The sequence below is a fragment of the Scylla paramamosain genome, chromosome 5, assembly GCF_035594125.1.
Source record: "Scylla paramamosain isolate STU-SP2022 chromosome 5, ASM3559412v1, whole genome shotgun sequence".
NCBI classification, from domain to species: Eukaryota; Metazoa; Arthropoda; class Malacostraca; order Decapoda; family Portunidae; genus Scylla; species Scylla paramamosain.
In genome coordinates, this window is record NC_087155.1 from 29022556 (window position 1) to 29045055 (window position 22500).

Below are 22500 nucleotides of genomic sequence, written 5' to 3' on the forward strand. Positions count from 1 at the left end.
TAGCTCAAACCTTTGCTAAAAACTGTACCTTGGATGATTCAGGGCTTGTTTCTGCCTCTCCTCCACCCTCTGACTACTTCATGCTACCATTAAAATCCTTTGCAGTGATGTTTTCTATTCCCTCGCTGGCCTAAACCCTTGGAAGGCTTATGGGCCTGATGGGGGTCCCTCCCGTTGTTCTCCGTGCTTGCACCTGCCTAGTCAAACTCTTACATCTACCTTTTCTTCTTGCTGGAAGTTTGCTTACATTCAGCCTGTTCCTAAAAAAGGTGACCGTTCTAATTTCTCAAACTACCGTTCTGTTGCTTTAATTTCCTACCTATCTAAAGATTTTTTTTTATTTATCCTCAGCAGGAAGATTCTTAAACATCCATCACTTCACAACCTTCTATCTGACCGCCAGTATGGGTTCCGTTAAGGCCCTATCTATCTGCTTTAATTTCCTTCCTATCTAGAGTTTTTTTTTTTATTTATCCTCAGCAGGAAGATTCTTAAACATACATCACTTCACAACCTTCTATCTGATCGCCAGTATGGGTTCCGTTAAGGCCTCTCTACTGGTGATCTGGCTTTCCTTAATGAGCCTTGGTCATCCTCTTTTTAGAGATTTTTGGTGAAACTTTAGCTGCTGCCTTAGACATATGAAAAGCTTTTGATAAAGTCTGGCACAAAGCTTCGATTTCCAGACTACCCTGCTATGGCTTCTATCCTTCTCTCTGTAACTTCATCTCAAGTTTCCTTTCTGACCGTTCTATTGCTGCTGTGGTAGACGGTCACTGTTCTTCTCCTAAATCTATTAACAGTGGTATTCCTCAGGATTCTGTCCTGTCATCCACTCTCTTTTTATTATTCATCAATGATATTCTAAACCAAACTTCTTGTCCTATCCGCTCCTCCGCTGATGATACCATCCTGCACCTTTCCACGTTTTTTTCGAAGACGTCCAACCCTTCAGGAGGTAAACAGTTAACGCACGGAAGCCACAGAACGCCTGACTTCTGATCTCTCTAAAATTTCTGATTGGCGAAGAGCAAACTTATTTTTGTTAAACGACTCAAAAACTCAATTCATCCATCTATCAACTCGACACAAATTTCCAGAAAATTGACCCCTCTTCTTCAATGACACTCAACTGTCTCCCTCTTCTACACTGGACACCCTCGGTCTGTCCTTTTACTTATAATCTAAACATAAGAACATAAGAACATAAGAACATAAGAAATAAGGGAAGCTGCAAGAAGCCACCAGGCTTACACGTGGCAGTACCTGTATGAAATATACCTACCTATTTCCACCTATCATCTCCATCCATAAACCCGTCTAATCTTCTCTTAAATTTCCCTAATGTCTTAGCACTAACAACATGATTCCATTCATCAACCACTCTATTTGAGAACCAATTTCTTCCTATCTCTTTCTTAAACCTAAATTTTCCAAGCTTGAACCCATTATTTCTTGTTCTGTCCTGGTTGCTGATCCTAAGAATTTTGCTTACATCCCACTTGTTACAACCCTTATACCACTTACAGACTTCTATCAGGTCCCCTCTTAACCTACGCCTCTCTAAAGAATATAAATTAAATTTAACAGCTTCAATCTCGCTTCGTAAGGAATACTCCCCTCCCCTGTATCCTTTTAGTCATTCTCCTTTGTACTGATTCTAATAGACCTATATCCTTTCTGTAATGTGGGGACCAGAACTGCACAGCGTAGTCTAGATAACTTTAATATTACTTCGGCCCTTCTACTTTTAACACTCCTAAAAATTAATCCTAATACCCTATTTGCCCTATTTCTGGCCTCTATGCATTGCTTTCCTAGACGGAGTTCAGAGCTAACTATAACTCCTAAATCCTTTTCGTATCCTGAACCTACCAGAGTTTCGTTGTTTATTGTGTACCTACTGTGTGGGTTTCCTCTACCTACGCTCTACCTACGCTAAGTACTTTGCACTTGTTGATAATAAATTGCATTTGCTATCTGAGCGTCCATTCATTCATCCTATCTAAATCTGCCTGCAAAGTGATGGCATCCGATTCTTACCTAATTAATCTACCTATCTTTGTGTTATCCGCAAATTTACTAACATTACTATTAACTCCAATATCCAAGTCATTGATATATATTGGAAACTTCACATCTCATCTCTAGCTAAAACGGTCTCTATGAAATTAAGCGTTCTGAGTCGTCTCCGCCAGTTTTTCTTACCCTTATCCGTCCATGTATGGAGTAAATCTGGGGATTCCACTCATACCGCTCTTTTAGACAGGGTGGAATCAGAAGCTTTTCGTCTTATCAATTCCTCTCCTCTGACTGTCTTCAGCTTCTTTCTCAATGCGGCAATGTTGCATCTCTTGCTATCTTCTACTGCTATTTTCATGCTAACTGCTCTTCCGATCTTGCTAACTGTATATCTCACCTCCTTCAGCGGCTTCGCTGCACAAGACTTTCTTCTCTCTCTCACCTCTATTCTGTTCACCTAATGCAAGAGTTAACCAGTATTCTCAGTCATTCATCTCTTTCTCTGGTAAACTCTGGAACTCTCTGCCTGCTTCTGTATTTCCACCTTTCTATGACTTGAACTCTTTCAAAAAGACAGGTTTCAAGACACTTATCCTGTAATTTTTGACTGCCGCTTCCGATTCTGTTTGTGGACCGGCACCTCAGTGGACCTTTTTTTAATTGCAATTTTGTTGCTCTTGGCCGGTGCCCCTCTAAAAAACTCGGCTTACGTCCCATACCTATCCTCTTCCGAGGGAATAAGGGCTGCAGTGTTACAGGAGTCAACCCAAACTCTCTTCATTCTATCTGAGATTCTGACCGAGGACTTCAGAGTTGTGAGTCAAGTGCGCTAAACAGTACAACACCAACAGCCACCTGTGTAGCTGTCTCATTGCAATCATCATATAAACCCCAGGTTGAAATTTTCTCGCGCAAATTTTTTTTTGACAAAACAGAAAGCACATCTCATCTTAAGATGAGATTTACCTGAGAAATAAACTGACGAGAGTAACGAGATCTAAATTCAATCCCAATTCCTCTTGCTTTACACTCTGACGCAATATTAAAACAGGAGGTGGTCAGGGATAAGCTAAGATTACACAATGCTTGATCAGTAGGCGGCAACTTCCTTAAACATGACTTGACTGGTAATCCTGTTTATTTTGTCTGAACATGACTTTTTTATGCTTTATCTACATACAAATGTTTGTAATTCTGAAGTGGCTGCATCAGTCTCACTCTGTAAACAATACCATTCTTAGGAAGTTTCTCTATGTTCTCCATTACACTTAATTTTCTGCCTGCTTCTCTTTTACATCCTCGTTCCCACGCACACGTTATTCCTCCTCCCCGTACATGGCATGCAAGCAAAAGTGATTCCTGGAAATCAAGGTGTGAAGTACTACACTACCATCATCCTTGAATACTGCCGAGAATGTCTGCCTGACAGCCATGGTGGTGGGAGTGTCCGCAGCACAGGACCAGTTCTTGTCGACCACACCTTTTTTTTTCTTTTTTACCTAAATAATAAACTCTCAGAACTTCTAATTAATACCGTAAGGCGCAAGGACATATTTTTTTTTTTGTGGATATTTTCTCGAGATCTAAATATAGTCAGTAGTCTAAGCTCAGTGAAATTATTTGGGATACTAACCTAATCTAACCTAACAAGAATACATGTTGAGAGTGACATGCAAAGCTTTTGTGCGCACAGCAGCCTAAACTGAATTCCAAGCAGGATTTAGTGCCCTGGACGATAAATAAGAAGCATGTCTTGCTGAAAGTATCCTGCCTGTATAATACTTGAATAATGAAAAATGTTAGTTTAGTTAGTGCCTTAGCTTCCTTTGAGCAAATACACACCACTCAGCCAGAAGAAACCCATCTAGACTCTTACAAACAAAGAAGATGATCTGTAGCATTACGGTGAGTAAACTGGATGAGGCTCAACACCAACAAACCAGTAAGCCGCCGAGCGGGTTGGTTGCAAGGTTTTAGGGCCCTGGATGTTCTAGTCATGTGGCTGCGCATCTTCCCCGCATGAAAAAATATAAAAATAAAAGGGAGGTAAAAGTCCCGCTGAATCTTCTCTCTTTGCCGGGACAGACGGGGAACCTGAGCTCGTGAGATTCACTTCGACACGGAAGTAGACGTACGTGAACAAAGAAGGCCTGCAGGGGAGAGTGAGAAAAGGGGGAGGAAGGGGGGGAGGAAAGGAAGGAGGGAGGATGGATAAAAAGGTTGGAATGGTAAGGAAGAGAGAGACACACACAGAGAGAGAGAGAGAGAGAGAGAGAGGAGAGAGAGAGAGAGGAGAGAGAGAGAGAGAGAGAGAGAGAGAGAGAGAGGAGAGGAGAGAGAGAGAGAGAGAGAGAGAGAGAGAGAGAGAGAGAGAGAGAGAGAGAGAGAGAGAGTAAAACATATGCCATCTTCACGTAACTATGCAGCAAAAAGCAAATAGGAGAGAAAGCTTCACTAATAGCACAGACTTCACACAGAATGCCCCGCACAGTAACCTGATGAACTCACTCCCACGATGCTCTCTGTTTCCTCTAAGTCTTAACCCTCTTGCTGCTACAGTCGTTCTTTGCTAACATTCACAGCACTGTGTATATATATATATATATATATAATATCTATATATATATATATATATATTATATATATATATATATATATATATATATATATATATATATATATATATATATATATTTTTTTTTTTTTTTTTTTTTTTTTTGCATGGACATAAAAAAAACAAAGACAGAATTATTGAAAAAGACTACAGTACAAAAAAAAAAAAAAAGTCTAAGGAAGTTGTAATCATGAAATAGTCAAGCAGCATAAGGCTAAGAATCAGCTGACAGATTCTAAGATCAAAGGACTCAAAACTGAAGCAAAAGGCAAAACACAGTGAAGTACGGCCCTTATTCTGAAACACTTCTGCCAGTACCTACTTTCAAAAGGCATTAATTGAAGTTACACAGGTTTTTAAGGAGGTTTTTATGTTTCTAGTGACAGATTAACAAGACTTCTACACTATCAACAGGAGAAACACTCTTGAGAACCCAGCAAATCATCTATGTGGCCTTTGAAAATAGTAGCGATGACAGCAAAGTAGTGTTGACAGCAAAGCGTTTCAGAATACGGGACTAAGACTATACACGACTTTTGACTACGATTATAAAAGGCCGGTTCATCCTACACGCTTGCAAATTATTGTGCGTACTTCTGTGGGGGATCGAGTGATACCTGGTTGGCCTTCGACAGAGTGCGTGTAGCGGGGTCCAAATATACCTGCCCTTTACAACATGCAAACCTCGGCTGCGGAAAAGTGTGGGAAGGTGTGGGTGGGAGGGAGAAAAAACGGAGGGATAGAGAGGAAGGAACGTGGGAAGCTTATGAAGGAAGTTGGGGAGAAAGAAACAAAAACGAAAGAAGGTGGACAGTTCAAAATTTAAAAGAAAGCTTAAAAAGTGGAAGGTGGACAGAAAAGAAGGAAAAAAGAAGGAAGATAAAGCATGAAGAAAGTGAGAGAGCCGTGGAGGGAACGTGGGAAGTTTGTGATTGAAGATGGGGAAGAAAAAGGCAAAAAACGAAGGGTGATAGAGAGTTGAAAAGATTATAGAAAGCTTAAGATGGAAGGTGGAAGAAAATAAGAGAAAAAGAAAGGAGGTAGAGGACGGAAGAAAGATACAAAAGGAAACAGACATAAGAATATGTAAAAAAAAAAAAAAAGTGGTAATAGGTGAGACAGAGATAAGAAAGATGAATGAAGACAATTAACGAATAAATGAAAAGAGAAAAGAGTAAGGAAAAAGGCATGTGATAAATTTAAAATAAACGTAAAAGTAACGAACGACAAGTAAAGAAAACAAAACAATAAACGCCTACATGAAGAGAAAATCAAAGGTAAAAATAAATAAATGAACGAACGAATGAAAGAAGGAGCCTATGAAGAAACACATCGGAATGCTACACTCAGAAACGTACATGCAATTAAAGAAAACAGGAATCATGAGAGAGAGAGAGAGAGAGAGAGAGAGAGAGAGAGAGAGAGAGAGAGAGAGAGAGAGAGAGAGAGAGAGAGAGAGAGAGAGAGAGAGAGAGAGAGAGAGAGAGAGAGAATTTTAACGTAAAAAAAAAAAAAAAAAAACTGAATACCTGTGAGACCAATGCAAATAATAACCAGGGAATATTTCAAGAAGGGAGCATCGAGGCACATGAACTAAACTGGCTAACTTGACGGAATGGAACTTCGCTCTCTCTCTCTCTCTCTCTCTCTCTCTCTCTCTCTCTCTCTCTCTCTCTCTCCTCCCTTCTCTCTCTCTCTCTCTCTCTCTCTCTCTCTATTCTTTTTAGGGAACAGCGATTGAGGGAACATTTTTGCATATATTTTTTGAACACCCTTAGCCAACGGGCTCCACGAGTAATAAATAAATAAATAAATAAATAAAATAAAATAAATAAATAAATAAATAAATAAATAAAAAAAAATTATAAATAAATAAAAACACATACATATAAACATACAAAAAACAAATAGATAAAACCATAGATAGAGAAAAAGACAAGTAAATAAATATCTAGATAAATAAACAAATAAATACAAAAAAAAAAGAAAAAAAAAAAGGCCACAAGATACAGGCCACGTAACACCACCACCTGCAAAGACGATGACACTTCCTCCGCAGACAACACTCCACGAGGCCATGGGGGACACCACAACACATCGCCCTCACCCCGCCCAAGCAACGTCCCTGCCCACCCATAATGCAAAGACAGATGCACGAGAATGTCAATGAGGTGGGACGGAACGGAAAGCAGGAGTGGATGAGGAGGAGGAGGAGGAGGAGGAGGAGGAGGAGGAGGAGGAGGAAGATAAAGAAAAAAAAAAAAAGGATGAAGCAGCACTAGATCTTTCGTCCCCAGCTACGAAGGTTATGTGCAACTAATGCTAAAAAGGAAGAGGAGGAGGAGGAGGAGGAGTAGGAGGAGGAGGAGGAGGAGGAGGAGGAGGAGGAGGAGGAGGAGGAGGAGGAGGAGGAGGAGGAGGAAAACAAGTACTTATTAATCGTATAGAAAGAGAAGTCACTGTGGTCCTAATCAGAAAGAGGGGAATCCCATGACGCCAATGTTTGTCGTTTATTTATTTGCATGTTCTCCCTGCCGCGAGGAGCTCCAAGGCCGCCCTTCCTCGCTCCTCGACACACACAGCTTTTCTCACGACTTTTAGACCTGCATGTGAAAAACCTCCCCCCAAAAAAATTTACTAAGACTTATTATATTAATTTTTCCTCCACTATTTTCTATCAGTTGTCTGCGTGGTAGTAAAACGACGCACGAGGAAGCTATGACATTTTACGAGTAAGTTTTGCTGCACAGGATTAGCCTCAAGCACGTCTTTATTCTGTCGTAAAGCCCCAAATTGCATCTGACTGCCCGCAAGCGTCAGTCTTTTAAAACAACACTTGAATTGTTATTATTCACAATATAAGTAAACCGCCTTGACCTGCACACTAAAGTCAAGTACGGTGGAAAAAAGGGGCATATAAATTTCACTATAATATTCGTATCTTGCAACCGTTTCATGCCCACAGCTGCACACCCACGACGTCTTGCCTCACAACACAACCACCTTCCATCTCCCCGGGACCTCTGTTTGCCCAACTCATCTGCTGTCTTGTTTTTCATCCACTTCTTTGGTCTTGTCCTCTCTCTCCTTACTGGTTCCCGCTCCTCTTCCCACAACAGGCGTACCATATGAACCTTGCGGTGTTTCATGTGCCCTACCTCGACTGCTTTTTACCAGGCTATAGTGGAAGTTATTATGGTTGTCAAGACTCTCTCTCTCTCTCTCTCTCTCTCTCTCTCTCTCTCTCTCTCTCTCTCTCTCTCTCTCTCCTCTCTCTCCTCTCTCTCTCTCTCTCTCTCTCTAGTGATAGTTTAACAAGGATTCTACACTGTCAGTAAGAAAGTCACGTATGAGAACAGCACAAATCGTTTCTGCACCCTTTGAAAACAATCCGAATGAGTGTCCAAGGCGTTTATGAATCCAAGTCTGTTTCCATCTCCTTACATGTCTTTCCATGTCCTTCAGCAAAACACTCTTCGTCTCTCTCAAAGATGCTTATTCACAATTTCCTTCGACTTTTTTCTCCTTTCTTTACGTCGTCCGTGTCTTTGACCCACAGTAAGGTTTTTATTCATAAATCTTAACTTTTAACCTCTACGGTATTCGATTTATCTCACCTTTTCCCGCAGCCTTTCGTCACGTCTTCAGGTCTCCATTTGCTCATTTCATTTCCCTCTTCGTGACGATATTTTCTTGTAAACTGCCATCGACCGTTCTGGCTTTATCATTTGTATAATTTCCACGTTACAGGTTTGTTTCTTTCATTTCCTTTCAACCTCATCATTTGTTTTTACTTACAACGTCTCAGTTTTACCTGTTTCAATCCTTTCATTCCAGTTTTACCAGTTGTTTCACTCCCCATGTTCTAATTCTATCACCTACCTCATTCCTTAAATTACACTTTTATCACTCATACCTTACGCTTTATCAGTCAATTCCCTACGTTCCAGTTTTAACAATTCCTTCGTTCCCTTCAAGACATGTACCTTATTCCATACATTCCAGTTTCATCACCTTATTATCATATTCCAGTTCTTTAGCAGTAATTAAATTCCTTTCCAACCGTCCTCCTGATGCATCTGTAGAGGGTAGCTGGAAAGTAGGGAATGAGGCAGGCGACAAACAGGAACGTAAGGAATGAGACTGGAAACAAAACTGGAACGCAAGGAATGAGAGCAGGCGACAAACAGGAACGTAAGGAATGAGACTGGAAACAAAACTGGAACGCAAGGAATGAGGCAGGCGACAAACAGGAACACAAGGAATGAGGCAGGTGACAAACAGGAACGTAAGGAATGAGGCAGGTGATAAAACTGCATTATTTACCGTTAGCAGCATCTGTGTACGTGGGAAGGGGAGAGAATCAGAACAAGGCTCTCGGCAGTGCTTCTATTTACCAGTGTGACAATTGCTTAAGGGTTCGTTCCCTCATTCTGTTATTATCACTAGCTCCACGGCCAACACTATCCTCCAGCTCTCTCTCTCTCTCTCTCTCTCTCTCTCACACACACACACATACACACACACACACACACACACACACTATATTAGAAAGACGAGAGTTAAGGAGCTGAAAAAAACATGAGCCTATCCAAAAATCCCCGGGGAGACCAAAGGGGAGGAAGCAAGGGGCAGAGGTCAGGGACAGGAAGGGTGGAAGAGGGAGGGAGAAACGGGGAGGAAATACAGGAGAAGGTCAGGAAAGATGAATTACTTTTTTCCAGCAGATTTTCAAGAGCTTTTTTTTTTTTTTTTTTTTATGTGTGTCTGTGTGTGGTGTTAATAGGGAAAAATGTGATAAAAGGAATAGTAGTTCTTATTGTTGTGGTAGTGCCGGCAGTAACAGTGGCAGTAGTGTTGGTGGTGTGGTGATGGCGGTAGTGATATTAGTTACGGTAGTATTATTATTGCTGTTGTTGTTGTTATTATTATTATTATTATTATTAGTAGTAGTAGTAGTAGTAGTAGTAGTAGTAGTAGTATTATCATTACCATCATCATTAACAGTAGTAGTAGTAGTAGTAGTGGTAGTATCGGAAGTGACACTGATCGTGTTCATGGTAATATAGTAATAGTTAGCTCTGAACTCCGTCTAGGGAAACAATGCATAGAAGCCAGAAACAAGGCAAATAGGGTACTAGGATTCATTTTTAGGAGTGTTAAAAGTAGAAGGCCGGAAGTAATATTAAAGTTATACTTGGCGCTGGTCAGACCTCATCTAGACTACGCTGTGCAGTTCTGGTCCCCACATTACAGGAAAGATATAGGTCTATTAGAATCAGTACAGAGGAGAATGACTAAAAGGATCCAGGGGATGAGGAGTATTCCTTACGAAGCGAGGTTGAAGCGGTTAAATTTACATTCTCTAGAGAGACGTAGGTTAAGAGGGGACCTGATAGAAGTCTTTAAGTGGTATAGGGGTTATAACAAGGGAGATGTAAGCAAAATTCTTAGGATCAGCAACCAAGGTAGAACAAGAAATAACGGGTTCAAGCTTGAAAAATTTAGGTTTAGGAAGGAGATAGGAAAAAATTGGTTCTCAAATAGAGTGGTAGATGAGTGGAACGGACTCAGTAATCATGTAGTTAGTGCCAGGACACTAGAGAGCTTTAAGAGAAGATTAGACAAGTTTATGGATGGGGATAACAGATGGAAATAGGTAGGAGTGTTTCATACAGGGACTGCCACGTGTAAGCCTGGTCGCTTCTTGCAGCTTCCCTTATTTCTTATGTTCTTATGTTCTTATGTAATAACAACAACAACAACAACAACAAAAACAACAACAAAATCAACAACAACAACAACAACAACAATAATAATAATGATAATAATAATAATAATAATAATAATAATAATAATAATAATAATAATAATAATAATAATAATAATAATAACAGTATTGATAATGATAAAAATAATGATAAGAGCAACAACAAAACAATAAAGTATATATATATATATATATATATATATATATATATATATAAATATATATATATATATATATATATATATATATATATATATATATATATATATATATATATATATATATATATATATATATATATATATATATATATATATATATAACAAGGTGCAGGATGTAGAAAAATTAAATTCATCAGAATGTACGTGCCAGTCTCCACGTGCCAACACTCTCATTACCAGTCTGGGCGTGTGAACCTGTAACGCATCTCTAACACACGCAGCAAGGAAAACAAAACAATTACACTACGAGGGTTAATGAAGGTCTGAGATGAAGGAGAATTATTGAGCTTTGGTGGCACCATCCCCTGTCTCTAATGAATGTATACTTAAAATGCTTCAGTTTTCGAAAAGAGAATGAAGCTTTTAAATTTACATTCCCTAGAGAGGCACAGGTTAAGAGGGGATCTGACAGACGTCTTTAAATGGCATAGGCTATAACAAGAGTGGCATAGGCAAAACCTTTAAAGTCAGTTATGTTACAGCAAGAAATAATGGATTCAAGCTTGATAAATTTATATAAAAAAAAAGTAGGAATAGGTTCTCAAATAGTGGTGGATGAATAGAATCGACTTGAGTCAGGCGTTAGTGCCGAGTCATTAGGGAGCTTCAAAAAATTCGAAAAATTCATGGATGAGGATGATAGTTGGAAATTAGTAGGTTTGTTTTATGCAGGAAATGCTAGGTGTAGACCTGAGGGTCTCTTGCAGCTTCCCTTATTTTCTTATATTTCGTGTGTGTGTGTGTGTGTGTGTGTGTGTGTGTGTGTGTGTGTGTGTGTGTGTGTGTGTGTGTGTGTGTGTGTGTGTGTGTGTGTATGTGTGTGTGTGTATGTGTGTGTGTGTGTGTGTGTGTGTGTGTGAAGAATATCAAACACATTAGTAATTCTTCTACATATTGTACTACACCCACTCACGTGTGTATTCATTCGTCACACACACACACACACACACACACACACACACACACACACACACACACACACACACACACACACACACACACACACACACACACACACACACACACACACACACACACATACTATTGACACACATAAGAGCGAGCAATTACAGTTTTTAACGAAGTAATAAAAAAATGTAACAAAGGATACCAAGGCATTGCATGATGGAGACAGAATTAACTGAGTCTATCAGTAACGCGGCGTTGATGTTTGTTGCACATCATCACCACGCCCGGTATGGTGATGCCTAACAACTTGTGAGTCGGATGAACGCGAAACTATTGCGTATCATTTCAATCACATTAGTATGCTGGGCGAAGATTGCAGGACTGTGGCCTGAGGACTGCCAGATTACTATGCCGAGGATCATCTATTCATGGCACTTTTTTTCATCAGCATTACAAAACGTTATTTGAGAGAGAGAGAGAGAGAGAGAGAGAGAGAGAGAGAGAGAGAGAGAGAGAGAGAGAGAGAGAGAGAGAGAGAGAGAGAGAGAGAGAGAGAGAGAGAGAGAGAGAGAGAGAGAGAGAGAGAGAGAGAGAGAGAGAGAGAGAGAGAGAGAGAGGGGGGGGGACAGACATCAGGCAGACCTGTAGGTGTATAGGATATCTGTTGAAAAAAAAAGTAAAACAGAATACAGGCAGAGCAAGGTACTGCATCCCCTCCTCGTACAAAGAACATAGTGGGATGTTTCTTGTTTTTTTTTTCGTGTTCTTCCTTACAGCTAATAATGCCTCAACGACAGCAACAGTAACTGGGAACACCTTACGTGATGATGGGGTCACTGTCTCTCAATCAATGTAGTCGTTAGACTTTGATTTACGACGACATGCAATTCTAAGTATATTTCGCGAAGGCTATTATTTTTTTTCTTTTTATAATTTCGAACTAAACAAGTTATAGTTCGTCACCTTCGTCCTCGGCCTTACATAAACTGTTCTTTTCTCTTTTCCGGCGATGGGTGGACTCAGAGTTACTGAAAGCTAGGAAGCACGAGTGTTAGGGGCAAACGAATAGCTCCTTAGGTGCGTGGTGGCCATGTCGATGGCCTGTAGTGGAGGGGATGGGTTCTGCAGCATAAAGAAGCGCTACAAGTTTTCGTCCGCACTTCGTATCCAATGAATTCCCATAACTGGTTCTGTTAAGTTCGTCCTTATTCAAGGTGGTACTCAACGAATCACTTTTTGGGAAAGGAAATATAACTAGAATTATAAGTTATGATATCTCTCTAGCCGCATTATATCGCCAGGCATCAACGTGTTCTTGTTTCCAACGCCCTGGTCTCTCTACGAAGGAGCTGAAGGAAACAAACAAGACGGCAATTAAAGCAAGACCTATCCTGACACAAGGGGAAGTCCTTGAGAGCAGCGTCAACATTTACGGGTACTGTTGTTCCTGCCTCTGGACAAGATCTTGCCTCTTTCTCTTGGGGTGGTGATCCTGTATCCAGAGTCCAGACTTGGCGGGTTTTCTTTACTACAATAACAAATGTTCCATCATCCTTAAACAACGGCCGACTCACTTGTTGACTCACTTCCCATTGTATCTGACCTCCATACACTATTGTAGTCCTTGTACCTTAACCCTTTAACCTCCCTTACCATCCATTAATATGTTGAACAACCACAAACACATAAGATCTCCCGGCCTTTAGACAACCTTCACTGGAAAGAAGCCTGCTCCACTTCCTTTTCCGCCTATCGTCACACATGCCTTATTCTCCTTATTGAGGCTTTCCACTGCTGTTGGCAACTTCTCGCTTGTGCAATGCATCTGAAATTACGGCCAGAGGTGAGGTCACAGACTTCGTGTCGCACTATGTTGAATGTGGAATTTTATCTATGATAATTGTAATTCTTTTTACTTTGTCATTTCCATTGTTTCTGTGCACATGGATGCTGAAGTTCTTTGTAGCGATATTGTAAAACAGCAGTCGTGGTTTCTTATTTAACTGGCTACATTTTTCAATGCTGCTTATAGTATACCTGCGTAACTGTATCACAGCAAGACAGTAAGTAGTCTCATACCTCCCCCAAGGTGACTCGCATCAAAGGAGCATCTTCCTTTCCAAGCACATGACGCGTTACACACTAGCCATTAAATGTATTAATAAACAGACTTGTACACACCTTGAAATACGGTTACAAAGTCAACTGGGCACAATTACTAACTACCTCCATGTTGTTCACCACGCCCTTAATTATCTATTTGACGTACATACCATCTGTCTCGGTGCTTCCACTCATGAAAAATTCTTCGAGCATAACAAATTTCCATGAAGGTTCCGAAAAGTTTACTTTTTACTTATTTACTAATTCGTTGGCTCTTTTGCCTTTTTAATTATTTACTGTTTCCAAAAGAAATTTGAAAGCTTAAAACACTAAAAAGCGATGCATCTCCCTTGCATCATGAGGCCGAAAAGTGAGAGAGAGAGAGAGAGAGAGAGAGAGAGAGAGAGAGAGAGAGAGAGAGAGAGAGAGAGAGAGAGAGAGAGAGAGAGAGAGAGAGAGAGAGAGAGAGAGAGAGAGAGAGAGAGAGAGAGAGACTCGTTTGAAATTAGCACAGCAACAACAAGCACCAGTTTCCATAAAAACGTTATCCATAAAATGACAGGAAGACTTGAAAGAAATACGAGTAGCTGTGTGGTGAGCTGAGAACACGCTGCCTTCCTTGATGGGCGTGAATACGAACTCCAAATACTTCATAGTGTGGCTACTGACTAACATGAACGGCTGGTTTTCTCTCTGTGTAGAATTCAAATAACAAAAGAAGTGGTTTCAAATCCCGACTCTCTCTCTCTCTCTCTCTCTCTCTCTCTCTCTCTCTCTCTCTCTCTCTCTCTCTCTCTCTCTCTCTCTCTCTCTCTCTCTCTCTCTCTCTCTCTCTCTCTCTCCCCCTCCCCCCCGCTACTGGGATGTCAGAGCACGTACACACGCGATGGGTCAGCAGGGCAAGTAGGGACGTCCGGTGGTGGCACATGGTGGCGTGAGGCGCAATTAGCAAGGCGACAACCGCTACATCATGATGAGGTAACACTTTTTCCAAGCACGAAGAGTGAATGTTTATCTACTGCCGAAGGTAACTACTGTGTTAATTCATATTCCCACGACGCTTGTATGAACGCTGACCACATCTGTGTAACTGGGCATAGTATTCAGAGGACCTTTTTCTTTCCTTTCTTTTTTGTTAATTTTGTTGCCTTTGTCGAGTAACCCTTAAAAAAAAGACAAATAAATAAAAAAATAAATACATAAATAACAATAATAATAAGGAATACCTGCACGGGTTGCTTTACGTATGATTCGATCTTTTTATAATAATTTGGACTGAGCAATTTTCCAAGGAGATTACGAGCAATGCGAGCTGATGAGGCAAGATTGGTGCTTTGGTAATCTTTCACTTCTGTGTCGGGGTGTTCTTGAGATTACTGAACGCGATACAATAACAGGTATTAACTTATGGTTTGGTATCACTACTGCAGTAAAGATCACTTGTGCATAGATACAATTTGACTTCTTCCTTTCATTTTTTTTTTTTCTGGACGGTGGTAATTTTTTTCTCGTGTGGTGGAATGAGGAACAGGATCTTGATATTCATTTCCACGTCAGACTGATTGGTGTAATAGTGAGTGTGTCGACTTTCATTCTGGCGCAGTGCTGATGTGTAAACCTGAGCAATGATACGCTGATATTTCCAACGTTAATACAAATAAAATAGCAAAGCGTATCTAGTCTGAGAGATAAGGCAAAAAAATTCATACAATAAAATGGAAATGCGGAAATAAATAAATAAATGCCAGAAGGTTCATTCAAACGGATACATAAGCAGAAAAAACTTCTACGCTATCATTTCCACTACTAAAATGAATACCAGTAGACCAAACGAATGGATGAACAAGAAATATATAAAAATAAATTCAACACTATTATTTCCATAGTTAATATAAATACAAACAGCCCAATACACCCAAACTAACAAATAAACAAGAACATTTATAAAACAAAATAAGCCAAACCCTCAATTTGTAATACAGATAAAGACAGTAAAGTATATTATTCAGCCTGTCACCAACACCGTTCCTGGATGAAAGAAAAAAATAATAGTAATAATAGTAAAATAATAGTAATAATAAATGTGTCTCAGTGAAGTGCAAGGAAGAGGAAAGCAAAAGGAATCCAACCAAGGGTGACGACTCCACTTCTTATCCAGGCAGCCAAGGCAATATTGTTTACAGTTTCCCCATGATAAAAAAAAAAAAAAAAGGGTCTAGTATAACAATTTGGGACTATTGAATTAACGGTGAGTGAGGCGATGAGAGGCGTAAAGGTTATACGTCGCTGCCAACCACCACAGAGGAGTGCACTTGTACTAGGTATCTGGCGTACAAGCATGCAAGAAATAATATCATAGTATATAGCAAAGCAAATAATAATAATAAAGGTAACAACAGCAACAGCAACAACAATAACAACAACAACAACAACAACAACAATAACAACAACAACAACAATAATAACAATAATGTTAATAATACACACATGTCTCTATCTACCTTTATATCTCTCGGTCTTTATCCATCTATCCGCCACTCTATTTATCTACCTATCTGTCTACCTAATTATGTCTAGTGCACCTTGACAACATCTCCAGTAAGTTAAGCGCTGCCAAGATAAGACTTTTGCGTGCCTACGTGCAAATTCCTAACCATTTCCTTACAAGTTAGCTTCTAAACCTAGAGAGAGAGAGAGAGAGAGAGAGAGAGAGAGAGAGAGAGAGAGAGAGAGAGAGAGAGAGAGAGAGAGAGAGAGAGAGAGAGAGAGAGAGAGAGAGAGAGAGAGAGAGATGGTAAGTAGCGTTGAATAACATAATAATAATAATAATAATAATAATAATAATAAAAATAATAATAATAATAATAATAATAATAGAAATAATAATAATAATAATAATAATAACAAAACAACAACAACAACAACAACAACAACAACAACAACAACAACGACATCAACAACAGAAAAAGAAGACAGTTAATGACAATTGCCTTCAGTGCCTACCCTTACTTACTGTTCAGGGAATGACGGTGACACGGCGACATTATTAGTACTAAATGTTAACATCCACCAACCTTTCCTGTGGCCACTCAGCACAGAGATAGGTGAACGCTAGCACTCCAGGCTGGCCCCGCAGGAAAGCAGGTACACGCGATGCAGAGCCACGCCTGCAAGAAAAAGTAGAAAAGTGTGTTAGGACGTCAAAGGAGGACCAGGAGGATTGGTGCTGTGGCTGGTGCAGCGCCTGAGACTGCATGACAACAACACATTAATATCTAAAAAAAAATGCAAGTGATGGAGCGAAAAAAACCGTAACATGTTCAGGCGTCACTGTGTGCTCATGGGCAAACACACCAAAAAATAAGAAAATGAGTGAGTAAAATACACGTGGGCGTAATGGCGTTTACCTGGTTCACATTTTCCTACATTGTCTTCCTATTTTTAGTTCTTTATCCTTCTTACTTCAATAACTACGTAAAAAAAAAAAAAAAAAAAAAAAAAACAGAAAGATGCATGAATTTCAATTTAGAGAAAGATAAGTTCCCTCAGCACACGTGTAAATCGCACACACGAGGCCTACTGACTGTGCTGCAGCGTTCAAGGCCGGCAGTGATGGTGCAGCAAAATGGTCCCAAAGAAATTATTTGATGGCACGAGGAATATTAATTGGGGCTAAGTTGGAACCGGCCAAGAGCAGGGGCGGCCCCGCGAGGTGAACTAGTTGGCTGCTGCTTCCCGAGAGGCCTGGCTGACCGGCTGGCTGCTCCCCGGTTACAGAACTTTTTTTTTTTTCCAAGAAGTAATTACGGCATATTTGGTAACCAGGCGAGGCACACAGCTTGTCTCATTCTTCGCGTAAACCTACGGACTTGAATAATTCATTTAACAAGTTACAATTGATTTTTTTTCTACAATAAGAACATTTGTACGGCAGAGGGTGTCTGGTCTCCTTTTTACCTGAGTTACGGTAAGATAACCCGGCAGATGACACGTACAAGAACTCCACACACAACGAATTGCATCTCACTGCTCATCTTCACCAAATACGATAACTGTATTGTTCATAAGAATGTCCAGCGAATGGAAGAATTTTTGTCAGAGAGAGAGAGAGAGAGAGAGAGAGAGAGAGAGAGAGAGAGAGAGAGAGAGAGAGAGAGAGAGAGAGAGAGAGAGAGAGAGAGAGAGAGAGAGAGAGAGAGAGAGAGAGAGAGAGAGAGAGAGAGAATGGGAGTGAGAGAGAGAGAGAGAGAGAGAGAGAGAGAGAGAGAGAGAGAGAGAGAGAGAGAGAGAGAGAGAGAGAGAGAGAGAGAGAGAGAGAGAGAGAGAGAGAGAGAGAGAGAGAGAGAGAGAGAGAGAGAGAGAGAGAGAGAGAAAATCCTATAAGAATGTTACCAAAAAAGAGAAACTATGCTCGATTATAGAGAAAAAAAAAAAGGAAAACATGGAGAAAAAAAGAGTATATATTAAAAAAATAAAAAACATCAATCCCACAAAATTATCACACACACACACACACACACACACACACACACACACACACACACACACACACACACACACACACACACAGCCAGCGAACCCAACACCACCAAGAAGAAACAAAGAACAAGTCTGCCAGAGAGAAAACAAATTGAGGAGACTCTTATGAATGATGTAAGTAGGAAAGATCACGGAGAGGAAAAACAAAAGACACAACATAAAACAAAAAAAAAGAAAGTTTGCTAGGAGAGAGAGAGAGAGAGAGAGAGAGAGAGAGAGAGAGAGAGAGAGAGAGAGAGAGAGAGAGAGAGAGAGAGAGAGAGAGAGAGAGAGAGAGAAGGGAGGGAGGGACGAGGAGATGAGGGAGAGGGAGTGGGAGAGGGGCGTGGCTGCGGCCTGAGAAGCAGTCTTTTTGCCATCTGTGGATCCTGGAGAGAGGCGGGGACTCTTCTGCTCCTCCGCCTCGATACAGAATCCGGATGGTCGCTGGGACAGGCATGAGTTTCCCACATGACACTATGTATACCAGAGAGAGAGAGAGAGAGAGAGAGAGAGACCGGCAAAGAGCAGTTTTCATATTCTGTTCACTGTTTTTTCTTTTTTCTTTTCTTATATATACTTCTTGCAGCAATCTCTAAATATTCTCGTCCCAATACTCTTGATCGTGCTGTACAACATACAACAAATACCCATACATTTTTTTTCACTCTTTTTCCACATATTACCCAACATAAATCCTTCCTGCTTTTAAGATTATACCATAATTTTATCAGAACCTTCAACAAACGCAGTATCGGACAAAAATAAGAGGAGAGGAGTTTCATTATAAAATTCAACTGATGCAACATTACCAGTCCTGAGATGAGCCGTTGGAAAAAAAGAGAGAGAAAAAAGAAGAAAAGGGAAAATCATGAGTACAAGCTTCCAATACGGAAAGACAGGGAGGAGGAGGAGGAGGAGGAGGAGGAGGAGGAAGGGGAAAAAAGGGAGACAAGAAACCTTCAATTCCTGAATGACGAAACCGCTCCTCTACCTACCCTCCCTTCCCCTCTCCTCCCTACCCCTTCCCCTCTATTTCCAACCCCCTCCCCTTCCTCCATGTGTGAAGCAATGGGCGGGGTGGGTCTTCCGGCAGGCGTTGAAGCGGTACGCCCACATCCCCGCCCAACTAGACTCCCTCCTTCTCTCCTGAACTGCCACCACTTCCTCCAGCGACTCCCACGTATGCTTAGGCCAGAGGGAAGGTTACCGTGAGTGGTAGAATGCATGGGGGAAACTTGTGCAATGTGTGAATGAAAGGTGAGGCTTGTTTCTTAGGAGAGTTTGAAGGTAGTATTGAGGGAAGGGAGGTGGGGAGGGGATGGGAGAGGAGACGAGAGGACAGGAGAGGAGGAAGGAAGAAGGAGGAAGGAGGAAGACGAAAACTAATAACTAAGAAAAACAATATATAAAGGAGAAAGAAAATGAAGAACCAAAAAGAAGCGAAAAAAAGAAAGAAAAAAAAAAAGAAAACTGACTGAAAAAAAACATATATATAAGGAAAACAAAGAAAAAAAATATTGAGAAAAGAAAAACACATAATACATATAAAAAGCAGGACCAAAGTAAAAAGAACAAAAATGAAAGAAACAAGAAAACCACAACCCGTAAGGATGCAAGATAACAGAAAGGGGCAAAAGATCAAGAGAAAGAGGGAGGCAGCGAAGGACAGACAGACACTGCATCCCACACCGTCCTCCCGCACCTCCCTCTCCCTTCCCTCAGGCCTCGCATCGTGACTCGCACCAGTCATCGGCAAAGACAACGCAGCTTGACATTGAGGGACACGCTTCAGTTCACTGCTAACAATGCCCACCAACACCTACTTGAACGCTGCATCTTCACACCTCGACGCTCTACACGCCACGCCACGCCAGGCTCCCACGCACTCACGCCACGCCCACACTCTAACCGCAACATGATGTCCACGCACGGAGCCAGCATTACACATCGAAATCGTCATATTACGTCCACAAACATCTATTTTCACGCCGCGTCTTCAAGTATTAGCGCTATATCACGTTAAACTTCCACACATTCACGCCACATCAAGTCTTCACACTTTAAACATGGCCAAAAACTACACATAAAAAAAAAAAAAAAAAAAAACAATGCCACATATTTACGCTAGACTCCCACACATTCACACCACATCAACGGTCTCACAAACTTTAATCACAGCCAGAAAACTCCACATATAGGAAAAGAACTCCACGCAAAAAGGCAATATTACAAGCCAAAACATCCACTTACCCACGTCACTTCACACAGACACTAACCAAAAACTTAGACGTTAAAATATCGACACATCCACACTGCTCCACACAAAAGGGAAACAACACCACGCATAAGACAACATTCCACGCTAACAAAGCCACACATCCACAAGACACTAAACAAGAAACAGGGTAACATCACAGTTAAACATCCACATATCCGCACATCACCACCCCTGTCAAACCAAGCCTCCGTAATACCAACCGCTAAAACGCTACACATCTCCCATTGAAACTAAGCTTGCCAAACATTTGCATATCCGCACCTCAGTACCTCTGTCTACCTGGTAAGGGAGAAGAAAGAAAGAAGAGCACAGAAACCCCATTAGCACCAACAACACAATGCTAACAATGACTAGTCGATAGCTAACAAGGGATCAGGTATCGCACGAAGGCCTCGGTCACGCCTCCCTTGCCTTGCCGACCAGATGAGGAAAGGCGGTAGCTGCGGGATGAGTAAAGAAAAAAAGAATAAAAAAACGAGAATCTTCAATAGGGGAAGACCAGAAGTACACGAGAAATAAGGGGCGGCATGTATGAGCAAAAAGGGGCGATACGCACATAAATACAAGTACAGATTAAAGGTATATTATACAGACACGTGACTGAGCCGTTAATACAACTTGAGAATCGTGTTGGGGATCTTACCGCAATCATTAGAACCAGGAAGGAAAACTTAAAGGTCGCCCACCACTATCCTTGGAGTAACCTTGGGAGGGTAAAGAGGGACGATCCTGGGGGACCATCCTAAGTCAATGTCGCGGACCTTGAGAGACGCTTCACTTCACCTGCTGCCCATCATCCCTTGGTCGGCCGTGGCAGGAAGGCAAGGAGGGAAAAAAAAAATGATGGAGGGGAAAAAGGGGCAGTGATGAAGGGGAAAGGAATGACGCAGGGAAAGGGGGAGGAGGAGTCATGAAGGAAAAACTAGTAGAGGGAAAACGGGTTCTGAAGGGAAAACGGAATAACTGTGAAGGTGAATTGAAGGGGGGATGGGCGGTGACGGGATGGAATATGGGATGATGGAGGGAACAGGTGGTGATGGAAGTAAAATGAGCGATGGATGATAGAGGGGAAAAAAAAATAAAAGTAACGGAGGAAAAGGGTGAGAAGTTGTAGGGGGAAAAAAGGAGTGGGAGTGAGAAAAGCAGCAGTGATGAAGGGGAAAACAGGGGTCGATGGAGGGAAGAGATCAAGATGTTAGAAAACGTAAAGTGACGGAGGGAAACTGGGGGAAAAAGGAGGAAGAAGAGGAGTGATGGAGGTTGTAAATTATGTAGGGAAAAAGTAGTGATGGCCAGAAGAGAGGTGATGGGTGGAAAATTAAAAGGAAAATTGGGATTGACGGAGGGAAGAGATGGGGTGCTGGAAGGAAAAACAGGGATGGTGAAGAGTAGAGGACGCCACCAGAGTACGAGCGGGAAGATAGGGAGGGCGGGGAGCAGGTTCTCCGCGACACTAACGGTCTTGTTTTTATGTGTCGCCGACTTACATACACGAGCGGTGGTTCTTGGCAGCAGCCAGATGTGACCTGTTACCACCTGAACCAACCATTAATCAGCTATAAAGTAATGAACACCTCTCCACGCTGGCTGACTTTTCCATTCGACGAGGAAATACACTAACAGAGAGACGCGTTCACACTCATGACTCTCCCCGTGCAGGATGCGGCGCGTTCCTGTAGGTGTGGCAACCTTGAGGGCATTTATTACCTTTCCTTCCCGCTCCTGCCAATAAAAAAGAGTATCAAGTTGAGAAAAAAATATAAAAAATAATCCCGATACCATCAGAGGGAAGAGGTCCCATCGGGGTTGAGGACCGGACTCAGGACTCAGGGTTGCAAAGATAAACGGCTCCTCCCAAGCTACAGGTGTTGCGTTTCACTTTTTTTTTGTGAAAGATGGCTTGGATCTCATAAGAATAATGCTGCACAACAAACATCCTTACCCACACCCACACACACCCAGCCAGCCACCCAACCACACACACACACACACACACACACACACACACACACACACACACACACACACACACACACACACACACACACACACACACACACAC

At 41.3% G+C, this 22500-nt stretch overlaps 1 protein-coding gene across 2 annotated transcripts in view; it reads right to left on the minus strand.

The window, feature by feature from the left end:
- The window catches only part of LOC135100807 (proton-coupled folate transporter-like), a 123459-nt gene that overhangs the window by 25942 nt on the left and 75017 nt on the right, over window positions 1–22500 (minus strand). For both annotated transcript variants that reach the window (XR_010268924.1, XM_064004153.1), the window contains one exon: window positions 16714–16806. The gene's annotated coding sequence lies outside the window, so the exon portion shown is untranslated. Of the gene's footprint in view, window positions 1–16713; window positions 16807–22500 lie in introns of those variants that run through there.